General features: G+C 35.8%; 1 long non-coding RNA gene across 34 annotated transcripts in view; it reads left to right on the plus strand.

Annotated features, from left to right (window-relative positions):
- The window catches only part of LOC114022498, a 138,052-nt gene that overhangs the window by 47,431 nt on the left and 67,925 nt on the right, over window positions 1-22,696 (plus strand). For 23 of the 34 annotated variants that reach the window (XR_006286682.1, XR_006286683.1, XR_006286689.1 and 20 more), the window contains exons 4-5: window positions 2,941-3,033; window positions 16,418-16,510. This is a non-coding gene — a long non-coding RNA (uncharacterized LOC114022498). Of the gene's footprint in view, window positions 1-2,940; window positions 3,034-10,252; window positions 10,317-12,383; window positions 21,122-22,696 lie in introns of those variants that run through there. The other 11 variants (XR_006286679.1, XR_006286676.1, XR_006286685.1 and 8 more) reach the window with 4 other exon arrangements.

The following is a 22,696-nucleotide window of genomic DNA, read 5'->3' on the forward strand; positions in this document are numbered from 1 at the left end:
GAAAATTTATGTGACCCATATTGGATGTCATATGGCTGTTCTAACAGGTGTATCAAAAAAAATTCTGGAGTGTTTAGTGTGTATATATACACACACTTCCTATTTTTATGTACAGAATAGTAATGTAACTGTCCGTTTTTGTAACAACTTACTATTTTTTAATATTTGAGATAGGAAAGATTCAACTATATTTAAAAGGAACTGAGAAACTTAAAGTTATAGTCTCTGTATATGCTGGAGGTTTTTGCTTTCTTAGATACAGGGGTTTTTTCCAAAGCCAATTACTAATCATTTCAGTAATTACATTCATTACTCATTTTATCACAAATTGTCAAAGGTAGAGCATCTTAGTCTTATTCTGGCTATCTGTGGAAGCTATAGGGAATAAAATTCAGGGTTTTATGTCCAAATTGAAATGAATATTTGATAGTAAAATTTTTAAAAACAGAAAATCGCTTATTTTTAAAGTATATAAATATATTTTGGATATATTCTCTATGCATATATTTGCAAGTTCTTTATAGCCAATAATCTTGCGCTAGAACCAGTGGTCAGGAAAAAAAAATACTACCTTTCCTATTAACAATATTAATTTTTTGTTTGGACCAAGCTGTACAAAATCACTTTATATTTTATACACAGTATATTACATTTCTGTGATTCTTTACACATTACTTCAGTTTAGAAGTAAGTTATTTAAGTTTTGACTCAGCTAGTAATACATTTTTAAGATAGAAATAATAGTAAAGTATCTACAAATATTGAGGGAAAGGTGAGACAAATAACAGGGATACGAAAGTTGTCTAAATTTAAACCTAAATGAAAAAGTCGGTTTGCAATTTTATTTATTTTGTGAATTATTGACACTTGCTCTATAGAATTGCTGAATAGTCACTGTTTTAGTACCAATCAAACTTGAACTTCTTTTCTTTACCACTATATTATCATGAAAATATTTTCATAATTTTGTGTGGTACACTATATTTCTGAGATGGTAAGAATTGGCTTAGTTTAAACCTTCTGTCTTTGTTTTAATATAACTTAAATCAATGCCTGTATTGATTTGTTTAACCCTTTATTGTAATTTTTTTTAAAAAAAAAGTCTAATTCTGCTAAAAGAAACATTTGGGTAGGTCTATACCTTAGAGATTTAATGAGTCCATAATTCTGAGAAATAATTTAGTTCTCAGCTTCATTTATTTTTGTATGACAACTTCCATCAGTCTTGCATGAAGATTGAAGGTGGATAGTGTAACTTCACTTCTAATTCAGTTATGTTGTAAGTTTTACTATTTTTTAATTGACTAGTATTTGTGTCTAATTGGAGTTCACTGTAGTTGTACCTTTAAAAGCTAGTTTCTATTTGTGGAAAGTAATAGACTTCAAAATCTTTCTTTAATTCTGAACAGTCTTTTAAAAATTTTAGCAGTTCAGAATATCTAGAGTACAAGTATGTCCCCATTTATTATTGCGTATACACACAAATGTTGTGTAAATATAAGTATATAGCTTTTACTAAACATTAAAGCATTTCCAAAGAAGACTTATTCAAAATCAAGATATAATCTCCATTTTACCTGAAACTGAAAAAAATAGCAATGCCTTTCAGTGGTCTTTATTAATGTCTAAAGGAACCCACTACTGAAAGTGGCAAAAATATATATATTCAGCTATTGAGTTTCTAAAGGCTCGTCAGTGTACCCACTGTAAATATAGATTATTAATAACTTTGAGAATTGAGTCAAAAATTGAGTCAAAAACACTAATGTGTTTATCTAGTAAGAAATGTCCAGTTGGGTTAAGATTTGGACTTAGAAAAATATCTTGATCATGATTTTAAATTTCTTTTGTGATAATAGGAATATGTTTAGCTTCAAACTTAACATTTAACATATTAAAAGATTATATTACTATAATTTTTTTTAGAAAAAATCAATAAAAGAAATATTTTATTGGCTGGATATTTTTTCCAAATTATTTGTGCTTAAAGGGTAGGAGTAGAGAAGATGTACTGGGGAAGAGGAATAAAGGTAAAGAAAAATACATTTTTACAATAAAAGGAAGTTAACCTTATTCAAGATACTACCATTGTCTTTAATAAAACTTGAAAATATAGTTAAGGAGTAAAGAGCAAATATATTGAAAATATTTGTAAACAGGTGACCAGATGTAATCATCTGCTGCTTGTTTAATAGACATAGTCAGGATGTACCTTGTCGTAGCACCTATAGTACAAAAGCTAAAGAAATCTGAGAATTTGGCTATATTATTTCACTGTTTCTTCCTGTAAATATTTGAAGTGACCATCTTTATCAGGTTTTTGCCTTGTTTTTAATCCAACAAATTCCATGGTCAGATTTCCATCCCCCCTCCACCACCCCCCCCCCAAAATGTGTGTGACTGCAATACTATACAATTCCATTAGATGTTATAGAGTAACTTATTGTGTTTATACAATTCCTCCTTGTTAAAAATGTTGATTGTACTGCTGGTGTCTTGAAAAAAGTTGGCTAAAAACTGTTTTAAAGAAAGCACTACATGCTAAACACTACTTGATAAAAGTCAGTAGCGGATTTCAGGAAGTATCACAGCGCACACGTTAATTGTTAAATGTTTATAGTTAACTGTTTAATTCTTTTTCTCCCCTCCCACTCATTCTCCCCCTTACTTCCCACAAGAATACATTATAGGGAGAATGAAAGCAGAAACATACTAATCTGATTTGTTTCAGGAGGCTACTGATAATAAAGAAGCATATCACAGGTGTTCCTAATCAAGTCAGTTTGGCTGGTTTTTTTTTTTAGGTGTTTTTAAAATTAGGGTTTTCCTTAACATGGACAAAGTGAGGGTCAACTTGATGACCTACATCTATGTTTGGGGATCAACCATGAAACTGTGGGTGTCGGAAATATGTTATAATACATGACATTTTTATTGCAGGTTTTGACCTTTCAATAGAGAACTGATTCTGGAGAACAACTTACTTCTGTAATTGAAAAATTCTCTCTGGAAAGCTGATGGAGCATGAGAATGGTATATATCATATTAACATTTCACATATTTCAGATGCTCTTTATTTTTAAAAATGTGTGTAGTAATAGGACTTCTTTGGTTTATACATAGTGAGACTGTTATACTGGGTTAAAGATTTTCTGTTTGCTGAAGTTATTCTTCTTCACATTCGCTCTGTTAAGTTTTAAGACTAAATAAAAAAACAGTCTCCATTTCCCTCTGAAGACAGTCTGTGTGTTAAGTGGCCAAAATATGTACAAAAAGCTGAGCTTGCAACAGCCTTGCTTATTGGAGTTACATAAATTCTCCATATAGTGTTGTCCTCATATTCTTGTATTGGGAATTATTACTGCTAATGCAAAATAATAATAGTAATGGATAATACAATAGTTATTTTTAAGTAATTTTATTCTGTTGTCAATAGTGTGTGTGAAAGAGAAGAATGGAGACCTATCTGAGTGCATTTAAATGTACTGTACAAAATTATTTTTTAAAGTTATTAATAACTAGCCACTTCTCAATTAAAGCAGTATAGAATTTGCAAAACTGGTTTTCAAACCCCACCTATATAAAGAGTTATCAGAAATTTAATTTATCTTGCAGCCTATCAATAAATATTTAAGTATTACACAGTAAAACAATGAATAATATAAAAATAATAAACATAGAATATACAATACTCATCTTGCAAGTCCTGCTTTGCACTAAGTGGTAATTTGGTTGAAACTGAGAAATCCACTCAAAGTAATCAAGACCTCTCTACTTGTATATGAATAATCTCAGCTAACCATTAAAATAAACAACAGAAATTTAAAAAGTAATTGCACTAAGATCAAACAAATTTATATTTAAACATTAAACAGAGCACTAGAAATTTTAAGACTTTACCTCTGTCATAAAATGCATTGTGGCAAAAACTAATTTTATGAACATATTGTGTGTGACATTAGCAATTTGAGTATTCAGCTGGTATAGAGCTTTTAGCCTTAATCAAATCTTACTGCCTTTTTAAATGTATATATCTTTGCAGAAAATAATTGTATCAAAATGTAAGATATAAACTTTTCTTTTAAAAGCTGCAATAAGCCCAAACAATTGCTGACTGTACCTGAAAAAGCTCTAGCAAATCCATAGATGTGTAAAATGTATTTATCCTTACTTCAGTAGCTAATTTCAAATCTGGTTGAAGGATTGCAAGTGGTCAGCAATAATACACCTTTTATTGTAACAGTATTTTAGGAAATATTTTTTTCTTAAAGAATGTATGGGAAATATTCTACATAGTATGACAATTTCGTAGGTACTGAAAGCCTTCTAGATAAAATTAACATCTGAAAACCAAAACTTTGAGTACACACACAATATAAAATGTAAATAAATTTGGACTAGAGCATAACTTTATATTTTGATAAACCTTACATCTTGCCTTTATTTTATTGTAAATAGGTAGTGAATTTTTTTAATCTCTATTAGAATAAAATAAACCCCCCAAAGTTACTATTTTATTGGGATTGTTATTAATACTCCTGTTTGGGATAATTTGCATAACATGCAAAGTTTTTAAACTTCAGAAGCTGTTCAGAACCTCTGATTTTGATTCAGTGGGTACTATTCAGTTATGAATAATTTGAGTTTCCAGTTCTCTAAGAATATAAGGACTTTGCATTCATTTTAATAATTTTGTTTGTGCTCATATTTTTCTGTGCAAAAGCTATTACAATATTGTTAATGAAAATCAGAATTATATTGGTAGGCAAATGTATCTAAAATTCCCTTGTTACAAATTTAAAAGGTGAAAATTTGATGAGGTATTCTTCAGTCTGACTAACGTTAAGGGTATTTCTAATGTAATATTTTGAAGGAAACTATACTGTCTAGATTTTAACTACAAGTCTAAAGGATTATTGTAAATTTAGGGCCTAATGCTGCAAACTCTTAGACACACAAATAGTGCTAAAGACTGCAATGAGTAAAAATTTGCAGGATCATGGCCTTAGTTGTTGCAATCCTTTGTTTTTTAATATTTGTTCAAAATATTTGATTGCCTTAAATTGATAGTTTTGGAATTTAGTAATATTTTGGGGGACTTGCCTCAAAATGAGGAATTAAAATGTGTACCAACACACTTACTCAGAAGGCTTATTAACTTACAAGCTCAAATATCACACAGGAGTGCTACTGTAAAGAAAGTTGTCAATTTTCATTATAAAATCCACTTTTCAGCTCTTGATTTGTTCTAGAAATTTTCCATACTGAAACTTGGTCTATATAATTTACAGCCCAAAAGAGAGTATAGTGACTGTCTAGAGGGATGTAAGGTGTGTTTTTTTCTCACACTTAAGTTTGACTGCTGCAATCCTTACTTAGGCAACACTCCTGTTGACTGCATTGGGAGTTTTGCCTGAATAAGGACTGCAATGTGGGGACCTTAAAAACAATTGGTGTGAGCATTTAAACATTACAATTTATATTTAACTTTTTTAATTAGTCTTAATTATCTAACAGTAATTGAAGGTGAAAGGAATAAAAATGCACAAGATTTACTTTTTTACAAACCTACATATGTGTAACATTTTGTGATCATTTTTATTATTCCTCCTGTAGGTGTGTACACAAAACTATATGGGCATGTTGACTAAATAATAGTTTTGAGAGCTGACAACACATGCTCATATAATAGATCATAACTCCTTAAAAGATTACTATGTCAATTCTCCTATGCTTTCTTTATAATCTTCTCTTGCTTTTCTAAGTCAATTGAAATGGATAGCTGCATATCTACTTCATGCAAATTATTTAACTTTTGTCTAGTTATTACAACACATGTAAAATCACCCATTGTCTGAAAACTCTATGATATCTTAGGCAAGGCAGTTTAAAATTTTGGAATCCTTCATAACTGCATTTCCTGGCTTTTGTTGATTTAAACTAAATCCAGCCTTAACATAAAAAAGCTTGCATTAAAATGTTATCAGATTTAAATAAGCATTTCACTTTTATTCTACCAGTCATTTAGTAAGACATCTGTGTAACAAGGATTTGAGACTGTTCCACTTAATTTTTCCTTACTTATGGATAAAACATTGTTTTCATGAGACCTAATTTTTAAGAAGCAACAAACTACGTACAGATAATCTTTAGCAATAATGATTAAAACTAAATGATATTTAAATATATTTTCTTTTACCCAAAAACATATGCCTAGATGTGGATGGGGGGGGGATTTTTTATTTATTTATTTATTTACCATTTGAACAAAAAGTTTGTTAGAAGTGCCTCCAAATCAATAAATTAAAACTGCATTTGAGGTTTTCTATAATCATAAAAAGAAAAGGAGTACTTGTGGCACCTTAGAGACTAACAAATTTATTTGAGCATAAGCTTTCGTGAGCGATGAAGTGAGCTGTAGCTCACAAAAGCTTATGCTCAAATAAATTTGTTAGTCTCTAAGGTGCCACAAGTACTCCTTTTCTTTTTGCGAATACAGACTAACACGGCTGCTACTCTGAAACCTGTCTATAATCATAGTTCACTTACTCAACTGTTCACCCTACTGCACTAATTTTTTATTTAATCTACCTTGTTTTGAGTTGACTATCTTGTCGAGTGTTCATATAATAATTTGGAGGGGAAGCAGTATATTTGGAGGTGTGGTTGCTGATTGACTGATCTATTTATTGTCTTAGTAATCCACTATTACCAAACATACTAACTTCTGAGTTTATTTGAATTAATAGTTGAGTATTCACTGCAAGCATTTTCTGAAGTGAAAAATCTAAATAACTTACATAGTCTCTGGGTGTATTTCTCTGGTGTATTTCTTTAATATTTTTATGGCAATATTTTATGAGAAAATTATTTCACAACTAAAGTATTGTTAGAGGGGAATGTCTCATTCTCTCGGGTATGCTATTTTTAAAAAATAAGAGACTCAACTTTTCTGTGAAATGCAATTTAACATTTAGTCATATGTAAAATATTTACACCATTGCATTAATACCTTAACCTTTGAGTTTGCCTTTATTTCCTTATGGTAGTAAATGCTTTGTTTTCAAATCTTCAAAACAAAGTCTTCTTGCTTCACCCTGCCACTCACACCAATCCCACTTTTGTATTAAATATTGTTTTGCTAAGGGGGAAATGACTGGGTCTAAATAATGATAATTAACATTAATTTAAAGAGATTTTCTGTGAAAATAGTGTTATACTCAGCATTTTGTGGTCTTTACAACCTTATTTAATTGGTTTTATTTTCTATTTTAAAAAATGCATAGAGCTTGCATTTAATACTTCATAATATATCTAAAATGGGTTAAATTATCCCCTATGTGGGGGAAATTTGCAGTAGGATGGGAAATCCTAGGTTATGATTTGGAACTTGTGCTGGTCACCTTCTGGGGCAAAATTGGCCTTTGGTAGATTGGGCAGGGGCTGTGATCTCCAGGCTGTTAGCACAAAGAGAGTAGCACAGCACTCCCAAGCACCCATAAATGTAAGCTACCCCAAACATCTGCCAGGAGTGGGGGATTAGAAGAAGGCCTGCTGTCCCTCATGGCACCATTTCTTCCTGATAGGAACCCTCACCTGTAATTGGCTCAAAATACACATGTAGAGAATTCACATCGTAAAAGAGGGTTCTTTGCAACTTAATGTTTACTCTGTTAGTATTATCTTGTACGGCTGAAACCCTGATGAACAGAAAGATTCTCCACCATCTCCTATTTTTCACCAGTATCTGTGCAGATCCTCTCCATGAGCGCATCCTAACAGATGTTTTGGCCCAAAGGTGGGAAGAATATTAATTAGGAGACATCATCTTTGGTCACGCAGCGGCCCTTTGTTTAAAAAGCAACTTTCTGATCTTCATTATATATGCATATATCTCAATTTAATGTGGATTGTATGCAAGGATTATTAAATATATGTTCTCCCTATTTCAATTAGTAAAACTGTAGATTTGATTAAAAATGGGGAATTTAAATCTTTGCTCACTTCAATAGTGCATACAAATATAATCTGAAATATGACCACAGGGAAATGCCTATTCTTTCTCAGTATCATAGTAAGGTTTAAAATCTGGGTCTTAGTTTGCGAGAGTGCTTGTTTTGCATCTAATTTATAAGTTGGAGAATTTTGAACTATCAGTCAGAGAATAATTTCTTCTAGAGCATTAGGTTCCGAAAGAGTTCTGTATGTCTTTAAAGCAGTAACTTTCCCTAGATTTGTAATTAAGGTCTTGATGTCAGCTATAACCTTGCAGTCATAGTGACTTGGCTATCAGTATTTTATATTTATATCTAAAATTGATACCTTTGCTAACTCACCATAAGAAATGTATGCCAATGCTAAATACTTGATTTAACAAGTACAAGAACCTTCATAATAAATATTTTCCTTGAAAAAATTCCTGTTTGGAAAATGGAATCATCCTTTGTATTTTTCATGTGCAGAATTCAGTTTGTCGATCCCATTGAGGTTTCTGTGATGAAAATGTGACAACTAAACATTATGAATATTTTTCATGTCTAAATTTTTAGACTACAAAATAACTTTGCTTTAACCTATGTGGGTGACCCATTTTCTGTTCTGCAGGAAACTGTACCAGACCAGTCACTAAGGCCTTGATTCAGCACACCCTCCCTATTCAGCAAAACACTTCAGCACATGTTTGAGTGCTTTGCTGAATAGAGATGGAGTTAAGAAAGTTCTTATACTTTGTTAAATTGGTGTTCACCCACCATGATAAATATAACGTGTTCTCAGTGTGCTTTTTTGGTCTGGTTTTTGTCCCTACACTCTGCACAATGCCCTTCAAATAGCTTCAGAAAGACACAGATTTTGAGATGGCAAGGTGCCAGCACAGAGAGACTTAAATTTAATGCTTTTATTTATTTTATTTTATTTTATTTTATTTTATTTTATTTTGCTTAAATTTTGAGGAAAACCGAGCATGAGGAGAATAAGTATATTTTGAATGAACAGAAATCCATCAGTAGCCTAGAATCAACTGTTTGCCTCATTCTAACTTATTTCAAGTAGTTAAACTTAGTACGAGACTCCTTGCAAAATATCAAATTATGTCAATTAGCAAGTACGGTCAAATAGCTATAAAAATCAAGGATAACACACCATAAGATGCATTTTGTATATATTCATAACGATAACTTACCACAAAAATAAGGTAGTACTAATGTGCTTGAAAATGTAACACCTTCATTTTTACATAAATTGATGTAATAGCAACATGAGCCTTCACTACTGTTGTTTGACATTAAATCTTTAAGAAGTGGAGAGAGACCACTAGTTTACTTTTTCTATGTATGTTCTACTGTTTTACTACATAATCAGTTGTTCCATAATTTGCTTAGAGGATGGTGTATTTTCTGTGGTAGCTATAATGTTCGTTATAGAATATCCTTACATGCTTTACAATTCTTTTAAATACTTTCATTTATGCATTCTGTATGTAGTTTAATAAATCTCTCTCAAATACTCCCTTTTAAGTACCATTTTATTTAAAGGTCATCTGCAAATGTAATAATTCTTCTAAAAATCAAGTCAATGACCCAAATAGAGTGGAGTATATTTGATATGTTGTTGTGGTAAAATGTATGTCTATCTTCTGCAACAGTGCTGGAGCCTTCAGAATAGAGATTAGTTGTTGTGGATTTTATTCTAAGTGACAATCCAATCTTCGTGAACCTGCAAAAGAAGAAAACAAAAATTTTGACTTGTTAATGTCCCGGTTACATTTTTTTTCTCTTTGGCATTTAGCCCCTTCTAAAGTAGTTAGGTTTTCTGTTTCCAGGTGTCATCTCGCATATCATATAATGTCCATATTGGTCTGATTTATTTTCCATCAGTATTGACTGATAGGTTAGGCCCCAATCTTGCAAACACATGCAAGCTTAACTTTAAGCATGTGAATATTCCCATTGAAGCCAGTTAGACTATTCATATGCTTAAAGTTAAACGTGTGGGTAAGTGTTTGCAGTATCAGATCCTTTGTTTGTTTGTTTGTTTGTTTATTTATTTATTTATTTATTTTACAGATAGGCAGGCAAGAAACCTAGAATGGAAAGAACAAGCATTTTCATGCCACCTGGTTCAGACTGACTCCTCCCCTTCCTTTTGCTACCAGTTTGATTCCTACCTCTGAATCAAGCAGTCAGATGTAGAAAGTTCAATCAAAAGTTCTTAAGCTTATTTTTAGGGTTTTATTTGTTGTATATTTTCTTAGGAAATCTAAGAACACAGAACAAAACGAGGAGAAGAAGTGTGCAATAATACTCTACAGATGCAAGGTACAGGATTGTTCTGTCTGAACAGGTGGCTTCATGTGGCACACAGGGGGAGAGATTCTCTTGGCAGTGTCTTCCCAGGCTCTGACAAAAAAGATGACACCTATGATTCAGAATTAGAAGGGGAAATCTGCCAGTTAGCATACGCTCCTTAATTTATGGATGTTCCTTAACGTGTGGGTTTCTCTTCACCACAAAGGATCTGGTATATCCATGCCAGTAATTCCTGGAAGATAGTGAAGAACAGTCATCTCCTTCTGAAAGAATTTGGGGTGCCTTACAATTTATTATTCATATTACAAGAAAAACCCATATAATGTAAAATTCTTACCACTTAATCTAAATCTAGGAAGAAAGGACAATTTGAATTGTCTTAAATACTGCATCTAAACTTTAAAACAGGGAGCAGCTTTCTAAACAGTTTGATACAGAATAGACTCAAAAGAATCTATTTCCATTTGAAAGCACTAGAAATCTGTTTTGAAAGCTTTGGAGATGTACAGTGCTTTTAAGAGTTACACGAAAGCTTATGCTCAAATAAATTTGTTAGTCTCTAAGGTGCCACAAGTACTCCTTTTCTTTTTACTGTTGTAAGATAAGTTCTATAATTTTATCTAACATCTGAATCTTAGTTCCGGGGCCTTTAGGTTTACTTCATCATTTCAGTCATACACTGACTGAAAGTGGACTTCCTGCTAAGGCAGAATACATTTATTTCTGGAATTTTGTTTTTAAATATTGTTTACTAAATAATGACTTTTTGAACTGTTAAAGTAAATTGCAAATATTTGGTTTAGCTCTACAATTCCCTTGAGGTAGATAAGTGCTAGCCCCATCTTTTATATGTGAAAAAGTGATTCTCTCTCCTTCTCCACCTCCTTTACCCTTCTGGAGTAAGAAAGATAATCCAGAATTTAGTGATGACTCCAAAAATGACTCCATATCCTCAGGGGAAAATGCTTCCAGAGGAGAAGACTGCCATTTACTTAAATGAATGAGTCTCATGTACTGTTAAATACTTTTATTTTAAAAAAAAATCAGCTGTTAATTGTCAAGAAGAAGATTCATGACCATTCTGATATTCAGGATTGTGAATATTTACTAGACAATGTTTGGCAGAACTGGGAGTAGAATTTAGATCCTCCTGACATCTAGTCCTGTGCTTTAGCTATTAGATCATACTTTCCTTCCTTAATTTTTTTGGTATTCTGATTAATCGTTGAAGGTTTTACTTATAGTACTGAATATTGAGCCTAATGCAGAGCATCAGGAGGCACTTAGCATTCTTGTGCTCTTTGCAGAGTAGAAGGAGTGATGAAGTTCCTTTAATTTGATAAATCTACTAAGAAAATTGTAGACTTTGCCTGGATGACTAGCTTCAAAAGTGACCTTCACTAATAATAATAGCAATCAATACTGTCTGCCTCAGAATACACAGGAGTAATGTGTAACTAACTGCTCCTAGAACTGAGCTCATGGCTATTTCATGAACAAAATGCTCATATATACACATTTTAGAATGTAATCTTTCCCACACACATTCAACTGCAAAATAAAAGGGTCTGGAATCAGAAGTAGTTCAGATAGGATTATTTCTGTATCTCCACAGCCAACACTGAATGGATTACAGAAATCCAAAATGGATTAAGAGTCTGCCTCCCATGGAACATCTGAAACTTCTGTCCAAGTGTCAAATTAAGGGCACTATAATAATGCAGTAATATTATGTCAAGGTGACAGCAAATATAAGGGGTTCCTCTACTCTTGACTAGAGGGCTTCCTTGTCTGTACACTGGATCAGTGATCCTTTAGATACAAATAGCGGATGACCTTTCCCTTAAAGCCTTTTGTCCTCCTGAACGCTTATGAAAATTGTGACAGTAGTGGCATCAGGTCATAAAAGAAAAGATAGCACATTATCTCTGTTCTAGGTGGCTATCTTCTTTCAGGACACACAAAGAGAAATACATAGGGTAAAAACATTGTTCTAGGGCCTGGGAGTTAACAAGAGACCAACCAGTTCTTTTGTACTTTCTGGATCTCACTTCATGGCATTTTCTCTGATTCTAGAATCCTTGAAGACACACGCAGCTGTGAGGACCAAGTTTTCTAGGATTCATTGTTCTGTACTAAAGTTCAATTTTTGGCTTTTCACCCAATTGTATATCAGACTATGCAGCATTAGACTACAAAATGACAATTTGAAGAGGCTTATGCTTCCATACAGTAAAAACATAATGGTAATATAATGGTTGAAAAAGTAGCATACCCTGAAAGATTACTTGCTGCAAGATATTGACTTGATTCAGACAACATACCAATCTGACTAGCTGGAGTGCTTGCAAATCAGTGGAAATGGCCAAGAACGAAGCAAATTAGAAGGACAGTCGGATTAATCTTGGTTATCTTACTTCCCAGTTTCCAGGCAGTGCACACTAAATGCACACAAAGCAGGGTGTTATGAGTTTTTCATTGGTTCAAAAAGCCTTCACTCAGGGTTTTGCATTTAGACTCATAGACTATCAGAGTTGGAAGGGACCTCAGGAGATCATCTAGTCCAACCCCCTGCTCAAAGCAGGACCAATCCCCAAATTTTTTTGCCCCAGATCCCTAAATGGCCCCCTCAAGGATTGAACTCACAACCCTGGGTTTAGGAGGCCAATGCTCAAACCACTGAGCTATCCCTCCCCCCCAAGTATTAAAAGGCACAATGTGAACATTGTAGAAGAGTTCAGAAGGGATGTTAAAGTAATTATTTACTGGATTTAGTCTTTATATGCCTGGTTTTAAATTGACAAAGTGAATGAGGTAATATCTTTTATTGGACCACTTCTGTTGGTGAGAGAGAGAGAGAAGCTTTCCAGCTTACACAGAGAAGAGTTCTTCCATTGACCTAGCTGTTGCCTCTTGGAGAGTTGGATTTACTACAGTGGCACAGCTGCAGTGCTGTAGCATTTCTAGAGTGGACATACCCTAGCACTTTAACTTCCACTGGCTTGCCCCTCTAAATTGAAAAACAGACCACCTCTTTAAATGAGTGGCTTCAAGGGCATCTCTGGCAACATGATTTTATTAGTCATACTTCCAAAGGATGGGGTCATCAGAGGTATGGGCCTTTGTGTGGACACCTCTGACTTCCAGCAGATCTCAGAGACTTGAAGATTCTGGGGCCTACGCCTCTGGGTGGTTCTTGCAGGGTGTAATGCACTCTTCTACCTCAACTCTCCCCACTCAAAAAAAATTCCAAGGAAACATCATAAGTAGAAAAATGGAAGCTTCCTGTTCTTTCACAGTTGATGATGTCACCCTATGTTGGAAAGATTTTACACTTACCAGTTCTCAGCCTAAAAATTGCTTTTAGAAAATGTCGTATAGAAAGGTTCTGCGAAGAGTGTAGTGTGACTTTAGAGTTGAGTAAATACCTAACATAGCAAAAACCTTCCAAAGCCTAAAAACAAGGCAATTACATTGAATTTGGCCAGTACCTGATCATTAGTAAGAAATGTGTTTCCAAAGGAATTAAATGTTGGCAGTATTTAGCTATTTTGAATGTTTCTTTTGATCTTTTAAATAAATTGGTAGCCAATGGGCATGAGTTTATTTGGTTTAGTGGAGAACCCCTTTGCCACCTTTGGCCAGGTAGGTTTAAGTAAATTTACTTTATGAGTGGTTCATTCCCTGATCTGCATCAACACTGTAACTCTTGGAGTGAAGGCTTTCTATTTCCCCTCCCTTTCCTTCCTCAGTGTATGATTAGCTCAATATCTTCAGGTAGAAATTTTCTACCGTGGCACACTATTGCAGTTAGGTGCATTTTGGTTTCATTTTCACAGAGAGACTGTGTAGTCAGACCTCCTGTATAATCCAGCATTAGTCACTGTAACAGGATAACTGAGTAGATGCACCATTGGTCTTCATCAGGGTAACAAGTCTTAAGACACCATTCTTAAACACCAGAAAATAATGGAAACAGTGACAGGCCTTAGAATCAATCTACTATTAGGAGGGCTTTGCTGGTTTATACCAGTATAGGTAAACTGGCAAAACCTTCCTAGTAAAGATGCAGTTATATCTTTATACTTGTTTCCTGATTAGTATAAGCACTTTTATACTTTTATATGTGCCTATACTAGAGCTTTTACCAGTATAGCTGTATTGGCAAAAAAAAAAATCACACTCCTAACTAACATAGCTATGCCAGCAAAGCTTTCTAGTGTAGACCTGCCCTGATGCTCCTAGGAGGCAAGTGGGTAAGGGAAAATGACACGCGCACAAATATTTTCTGTAAATAAAATGGAAGAATTTGCACTATGTTTCCTTTGCCAGTGGTTCTGTTCCATGTGAGGCATGTTTTTTCTTCCCAGCCCTCAGTTTGCAGTCATGGACTATTCCATCTCAAACTACCGAAGGCCAGGTCTACATCAGAAACTTTCACTAGTATAGTAACGTTAATTAGGGGTGTGTATGTTTTGACACTTCTATACCAGCAAAAGCCCTAGTATAGAAGCAACAAGTGCTATTGCCAGTATAGCTTATTTTATTTGGGGAACTGGTATTAATATACCAGTGAAAATACTTTGCCAATATAAGCAGTGTCTAGAGACTCTAGAGTAAGAGAGTTTTTTTTCTACACCTTGTCTAGTGTAGACTAGACCTGAATGAGAGCCAGCACTCTTATTTACTCTTGTGGGTTTTTCCTAAAGGGGTTGGGCTGCTTAAACTACCCCCATCGCCGTGCCCAAGAGTATCTCCTGTAAATGCTAAGGTGGTATCCCTTTTGAGATATGAATTACAGTTTCTTGCTCACCTCTTCAAACTGACAGTTGTACTTAACCTTGATTTTAACTTCTGGTATTGTTAAAGATGACCCTGAAATTATACCAATATCAAAAAGATTTCCATTCAAGGGAAAGAAGAAACATAAGTTTGGGGATTTTTTTTTAAATGTTCTTTTAATGTGAAGATGAACTGAAGTTTTCACATTAGAGAGATCAGACTTAACTTCTAATCAGAGAACTATCCGCACCATTTAATTAGTCTGACAAGGATCTGAAATTTGGACCATAAAGTTATTGTGTGCTAACTTGACAGGAAGAAAGTCCAAAGCTGACCTTAATTGTAAGTGGAATATTGGTCCACTACTAAAAGTAGATGTTAATGAAGGATTTGTAATGTATTAAAATAGCTAATGTCAATTCTGTAAAATTAATGTTAAAGTTAAACAAGAAAATATGGGGTTTGACTTACAGCTTATGCTTTCATTCCTTTGATGTTTTGTAGACACCTTGGGCTAACGTAGCAGCACATAATGGTTTGTGGGTTTTGAAAAGGTGCAGGCCATATTGTGCTGCCTCAAAAATGCAAGGATTTCATCCTCCTGAAGAGAAATGTCACTTATGAATTAACATGATCCTGATGTCAGCAGTACATTAGCAGCACGTAAATATTGGCGTTAACTCTGTAAATATCTCCAGTATTAACTGTGCTGCTGAAGTAAAGTTGGCCATTCTCTGCAAATGATCCTAAGGAAGTACGTTGATGTTGTCCGACTTATCTCCTGAGTGTGTTAATTTATGTAAAAAAATGAACTTTAATAAATCTTACTGTTTTTGTTCTATAGTTTGATCAGTTCAGTACAGATTTTTAGAACCACATAGAATCTGGCAGTAAATCTAGAACATTTCCTTGAACACTGAATTTATTGTAGGAACTGTCTCAGACTACAGCCTTCTTCATAAACATTTATTAACAATTTGTTCACGTGATTATTGCACAAACTTAAATTAGTTTAAATATCTGCATGACTTTAGTAAAGCTAATGAGATTAAAATTGTTTTGTTTTACTTTCACAGCACTTCCTATACCGATACAAATTTAAAATATATTTTGTCAATTGTTCTACAAGTTCATCAGCTTTAGCTAGAATGACTTCAGAAACTCTTTTGAACAAAAGAGGCAGTGAAAAGTTAATTATTCTAAAATTATTTCTTGCATTATAGTAGCTATAAATATGTAAAAAAAAATTAGTTTAAAAAGTATACTCTCTACAATTGATTGCAATATAACTAATTTTCTCATCTTCTACTAAAACATTTCTTCTTCAGAGGAGTATTGCATTGAGACAACTGAATCTGCCACAGTAAGGATGGAAATTACATGAGTTTTTCCTTTTCTTACATGCAGCTTTTAACTGTGTGGTGAGTCAAATGTAGACTTTATTGGTTATGTAAATGTCTCACTAATTTTAGATACAGTCAAGATCTGAAAGTGTTTCCTCTATGATCTTTTCTTCACTATCATGACTCAGTATCACTTGCTAGATCTAATTGTACTAGCCCTGTTACATTTTACCATTATAAATCATTCTTGTCCTCAAACCATACTGGCTTATATTTTAACTTATCTGCACTGAAGATTTCCCCTGATTCATGCCTCAGTGGCCAGCTGAATAGATGCAAAACTCTAATGTAGATGGGCAGCTGTTAAGCTATAATTTTTTTCACCACATACAATTTCAAAGTAGAGTCTGCTGTACGGCTGCAAATCTCAGTTTTGCTTGTCTATAGTATTGGCTTGCACTGGTGGATCTTACTCCAGTGGCTGTTCACTGGTGGCTGAAATTTTCAGTTTAGATCACACTGGACTGTCTTAGGGAATTATCTTTCCCTATCAGGAAATGCTCAGTATGGATTGCCTATTAAACGCTTCAGTGTAAGTTGTTAGTATATCAAGTTTACAGGAATAAAAGAAACAGTTAGCTAATTGGTGTTACACTGAGGTGGTCAACCCCATTTGAAACTAACTCAAAAAAATTCACTCTAGCCAAACCTTTGAGTGTCAAGGTGTCTGTCATGTGTCCCATCTGAGGACATTTTCCAAAAGTGAGGCTCATTATCTGGTGTATGTTAGGTACCTGATTTAGAACTAGACAGTTTTCCTATTGGGGCTTCTTCTATCAGCACTGTGCTGTGACATTTACCATAGGAGACTTTACACATGCATTCCAATAGTTGGAGAGAATCAACTTTTCTATGAATCCCTGCCTAAGAAGGTCACTCTCTAGCAGGAGGCTTGTCTTCTTGAAATTCCCCTTTCTGCAAAAGTCACTGATAATAGCCAATATACTGCAGCCCATACTGCACATAGAAGGCTGTCAAGATGGTTGATCTTGTAAGCCCAGTGCCTTCATATGGTAGGACCGTTATGAGAGCTGATGTGAACCTACAAAGTTGGTCACAGACATTGCATGTGGCAGCTTCTCTAAGTACATTTGCATGGCTTTGACATCCAAACTGGAGAATTTAAAGAGATTGTTTCCTCCCAATTGGATATTGGTCTCCCTAGATTCCCATCCAGCTTCAGCTCACTAGTACAAACTGTGCACATACCATTCTCTTTCTGCTGAACCAAGAAACTATGAAAAACACCTGCCAGTATGCAGTGTTTTTTACCCTCATCTTCCTCCTCTGCATAATCATAGGCTCTGTAATAGAAATGTCACTGACGCTTCCCTTTATAATCAGTTGCTTATAACTTTGCCAAACTTTAACCATTTGGGTTGCAATTTTCCACTCAGGGTCTCTGCCACATGTGGATTTTATTTTTCCCTCCCAGCTGTTTCAGAGAACAGTAGGGGAAAATACATTGTTTGGACTATATTTTAAAAAATGCTGGCAACCTTTTCCTCAAAAAAATCTCTCGTGCCCTGTGCTTTGGAGCAAGGACTCTAAATTTGGGTGTGTGATGGTCTTTGTATCAGGGATGTGTCTTTTGGAGTCTTTGTGAAAAATCCACCCACATCTGGCCAAGTTATAAGTGAAAAATTGCACTTTGCACATGCTCAAGTAAACTTCTTAGATTTTAGCAGCGAACTTCCCCAAAGGTTTTGTCTGCACTGGGCATGCTCCAGCCCATAGTTGAGCAGGGCTTTCGCTGAAAGTTCAGCTCTCAGGCAGCTGAACTCAGAGTAGGGAGCCTGTCACTCCTGTGCTTTCAAAGATAACCCCCTTGCTGGGCCGAGGCAAGTTGGAGGAAGAAGCTGCCTGATTCAAATGCAGAGGGGATAAGAGCCGACTACATGGGGAGTAGATGGGAACATGGGGTGTTGGTAACAGAGTGGGACAAGGGAGAGAAATAATGGAGGGACTGAGACTCTGGGATTGGGTGGGCTAGGGGGAGGAATAGGGAGGGGAGGAGGGATTTTGAAAAGGTGAGACTAGAATTTGCTGAGCAAAGATACTGGAACAACGAGCCTGTGGAGTTGGAACTGGGACAGCATGGAGAGTGGCTCCTTGCCCCAGCCACAGGAGTAAAGAAGATCCAGGACAGGGACAGGTTGGAGGCGATGGACAGAAGAGTCTGTGCCTACTAGAGAACACTCCCGCCAGAGCCTGGAAGGGAACCCAAGAATCTTGGAATCTCATCATTTCTTTGCTGTAAGCAAATATCTGTGTAACCCACTTGCAAAGTATCCCATCCACTCCTTGTGCGGGTCCACACAGAGGATGACAAACTACTATTGCTGTCAGTTACTCCATTAGCTCAAGTGGTGGAGGGTCTTTGCATTGAAGCTAAAGTTTCCAACTCTGCTGATGGCCTGACTGGGTATCCATATGATGTCACCTTATAGAATTTCTATTTTTTAAAAAACCTAGTCTTCCATGTGTAATTTCCTATGTTAAAAGAACATAATTAAAGTTAGTCAGGCACTGATTTAGTTGGGGATTGGTCCTGCTTTAATCAGGGGGTTGGACTAGATGACCTCCTGAGGTCCCTTCCAACCCTGATATTCTATGATTCAAAAATTGGGAAATGCCAGAGTTTAATTGTGCCTACACCTATTTGTTGCAGAAGTTGAGAGGTGTGTAATATTTGTAGTACTAGAACAGACAGGGCTAGGCTTGCCCATAACTAAAGCACTTTCCCGACCCCCAGATTATAGGGGGAGGAACCACTAAGTCCAGGTTACAATTGATTGCTGGGGACAACAAAGGAAAAAAGAGAAACGGGTGAGATTAAAGATTGAAAATCAGGGCAAACAGAGCAGAGAATCCCAGAGAGCACCCCCTGCTTCTCAGAGGTATCCAAGGAACTAGTGGACACTGCCCAGAGGAACTCCATCTGGAGATGTGAGCAGACAAGGGACAATAAAAAGGCCCCACAATTGCAGAGCACACCCTCCTCCCCCACATCCAGCTTCCTCCTCTTGGAGTGATAGATGGCCATCTTGGCCAGTGTCAGGAGGACGTTGACAAGGAGGTCCCATGACTTTGTGAAGCCATGGATGAAGTGTACAAAAATCAAGAGGCGTGGGGGAAAGGGGCAGCCAGAACCTCAGGAAGGGGTTCTGGATGAGCCACAAAAGGGACTGCAACCTGATGCACTCTACATAGATCTCAAGGGTCTCCCTGTTGCTGCAAAAGGAACATGTATCAGAAGAGTTTGTAAACCATGCTAGGACATGCCTGTGCTCCCAGCTCTATGTAGGAGCTGCCAATTAACATCTCCGGTGGGCCATGGAACTACATTGGAGTACAGACAGGCCCACCAGGGTTCCTCACCCTCTGCAGGTGGCAACAGGTTCCTCCAACTTGGTGTTGGATGGGATGCCAGGGTGAGGAACTGAATGGTATGAAGCATGAGCGCTTACAGATATTTTCTGAGCACAGCTTGGAGGCAGACCAGCTGGATGTCATTCAGCTGACAGGTGGCATGTTGGGGGCAGCTGGGGAGGCTCGTACAGCAGGAGCCTTGTGATGAGTTCTGGAGGACCAGAGACGAGGGGTGGACGCAAAGCACACTCATGTGGGACCTGCTCAAGGAAAATCATAATCAGGAGCCAAGGCTGCCCTCACCTCCCAGAGCACACAATAGTGGAGATGCAGGATGGGCAGCCCCGTGTACTGGCTGAGCACAACAGGATCCACCCAGTGTCTCAGATCAGTTCTGGTGGCACCAGCCAGGACTATCCTCTGGAACACAAAGGGTGACACCACCACTTTAACACAGAGATGAGAGCTCTGTGTAGTAGGAGTTCTGCAGCACACTATGGAACTTTTAGTGCATGGTGACTGGTTATTGTGTGGCAGGCTAGTGTGCTGTAAATTTACACCCCAGCTTACTGTGCACTGTCAGTGTAGACATGCCCTCGCTCCCTGCATGATTCATGTCTTGGGTGTGGAACACAGCATGGCAGTTACCAGACTTAGAGGTATAGGGAAGACTGCATTAACTTGATTAGCTGTTTGCTAATTTGAGTACCCAGTGAAAATGCTGATCAAAACCCCCACACAACAATTGAATGATTAGCTGGTCTTTTGGTCCTGTCCCACACTTACATTCTATGTTGCCATTTATTCATTCTTTATTATGTAGTTATCAAATAAAAAATTGTAAGATCTTTGTTTTGCATAAATGAGTTAAATGTATTGTAAAACAATATGCCAAAGAGAAGCTCAAACATGAGCATTGCCTTTATGTTGTAAAAAGTTGTACACTGTGTGGCAGGTGTTCTTCATACAGTAATGTTCTACAAATAGAACTGCATGACAAATAGAATGGGCAAGTTAAACTGAAATGATACTATTTATTTCTTATGTATAATATTATTGTAACAATGTTTTTAAAAGTGCAAAATGACTTCCATGCATGTGTTCAGGGCTTAGCACACTCTGTTATATATAATTTCATGGGAACCAAGTGTTTCCTCTTTTTATACTCCCTTATAATGGCTGCACTATATATTTGAGTTTTTACAATACTTTCCTCACTGTCAAATGGGTTCAAAAATAAAATCACAAAACCTCTGATAAATGTGTTATTGTTTCTGTTCTTTAAATAAAAAAAAAAATCTTAGTACTCTGTATTTCAGATTTTTACTAGGCAAGAATATTTTCATACCTGATATTTATAGTACATAACCCCGAAAATGTTTAAACTTCTCCCTTGATCTGCTCTACATACTGAGTATCCTCCAAAATAAGGAAATGATGAAGTCTCTTCTCTAACAGCAGTAACCAGATGGAGACGTGAAGTGTCTTGGTTCCTCTCATGTTCTTTGATGTCACCACCTTTATCTTCTAGCTGCATAGGAGTCACAACAGATCGTTGATGGCAATATCTGAAATGGTGAGCAGTTGCCAGCTGCTACCTTCCCACAGTTTAACTGGAGGTAAAACAATGGTCCTTTGCAGAAAGGTTTGAAATCTATCTGCATACTTAAGGCCAAATCCCTCCTCTCCAAGTTGCAGTGGGGTTCTTTATGTGTATCTGAAGGAAACATTTGGCCTACAAGTAGAAACAAGAATGAACTGTGGGAAAAAAACATTAGGGCATAAGTGCCATTGTTACCACTATTTTGGAGGGAGGGGGAAAGATTTCTCTGTCTACCAGTTTATTTCAGTGGGATGTTTATTGGGTAATTATACAAAATATCAACAGTTATTAGGTAATTTTGAATTCTTCTGATAGCTTTATATTAGTAAAGATCATGAGAAATGTTTACAATATTGATTCCATCTCTTAATGTACACCTTGGAGAATTATTTTGTAAACTCTGAAAAGGGTGAAATTGGTAGTACAATAGAACCTCAGAGTTACAAACACTTCGAGAATAGAGGTTGTTCGTAACTCTGAAAGTTTGTAACTCTGAACAAAATATTATTGTTCTTTCAAAAGTTTACAACTGAACATTGACTTAATACAGCTTTGAAACTACTATGCAGAAGAAAAATTTTACTTTTAACCATCTTAATTTAAATGAAACAAGCACAGAAACAGTTTTCTTACCTTGTCAAAAAAAATTAAAACTTTCCCTTTATTTTTTTAGTAATTTACATTTAACACAGTACTGTACAGTAATTTTTTTTTGGTCTTTGCTGCCTGATTGTGTACTTCTGGTTCCAAATGAGGTGTGTGGTTGACTGGTCAGTTCGTAACCCTGGTGTTCATAACTCTGAGGTTCTACTGTATTGGCAGCCCTGCTGACAGCTTAAATGGAATGTGTATATAGTTTCATTAAATGTGAAATTTCTTCCTCACTTAAATTCTTCTGGAAGATAAGGAACAATATTCTATCCTTAATCTTTTATTCTTCTAAAGGGTTTCTAGCCATTGGTCACATATAAAGAACACTTCAGAGCCTCTTAAAAGTTCATAGATTCATAGATATTAAGATCAGAAGGAACCATTATGATCATCTAATCTGACCTCCTGCACAATGTAGGCCACAGAATCTCACCCACCCACTCCTGCGAAAAACCTCTCACCTATGTCTGAGCTACTGAAGTACTCAAATCATGGTTTAAAGACTTCAAGGAGCAGAGAATCCTCCAGCAAGTGACCCGTGGCCCATGCTACAGAGGAAGACGAAAAACCTCCGGGGC

Source organism: Chelonia mydas, chromosome 1 (assembly GCF_015237465.2).
Source record: "Chelonia mydas isolate rCheMyd1 chromosome 1, rCheMyd1.pri.v2, whole genome shotgun sequence".
Classification (NCBI taxonomy): domain Eukaryota; kingdom Metazoa; phylum Chordata; order Testudines; family Cheloniidae; genus Chelonia; species Chelonia mydas.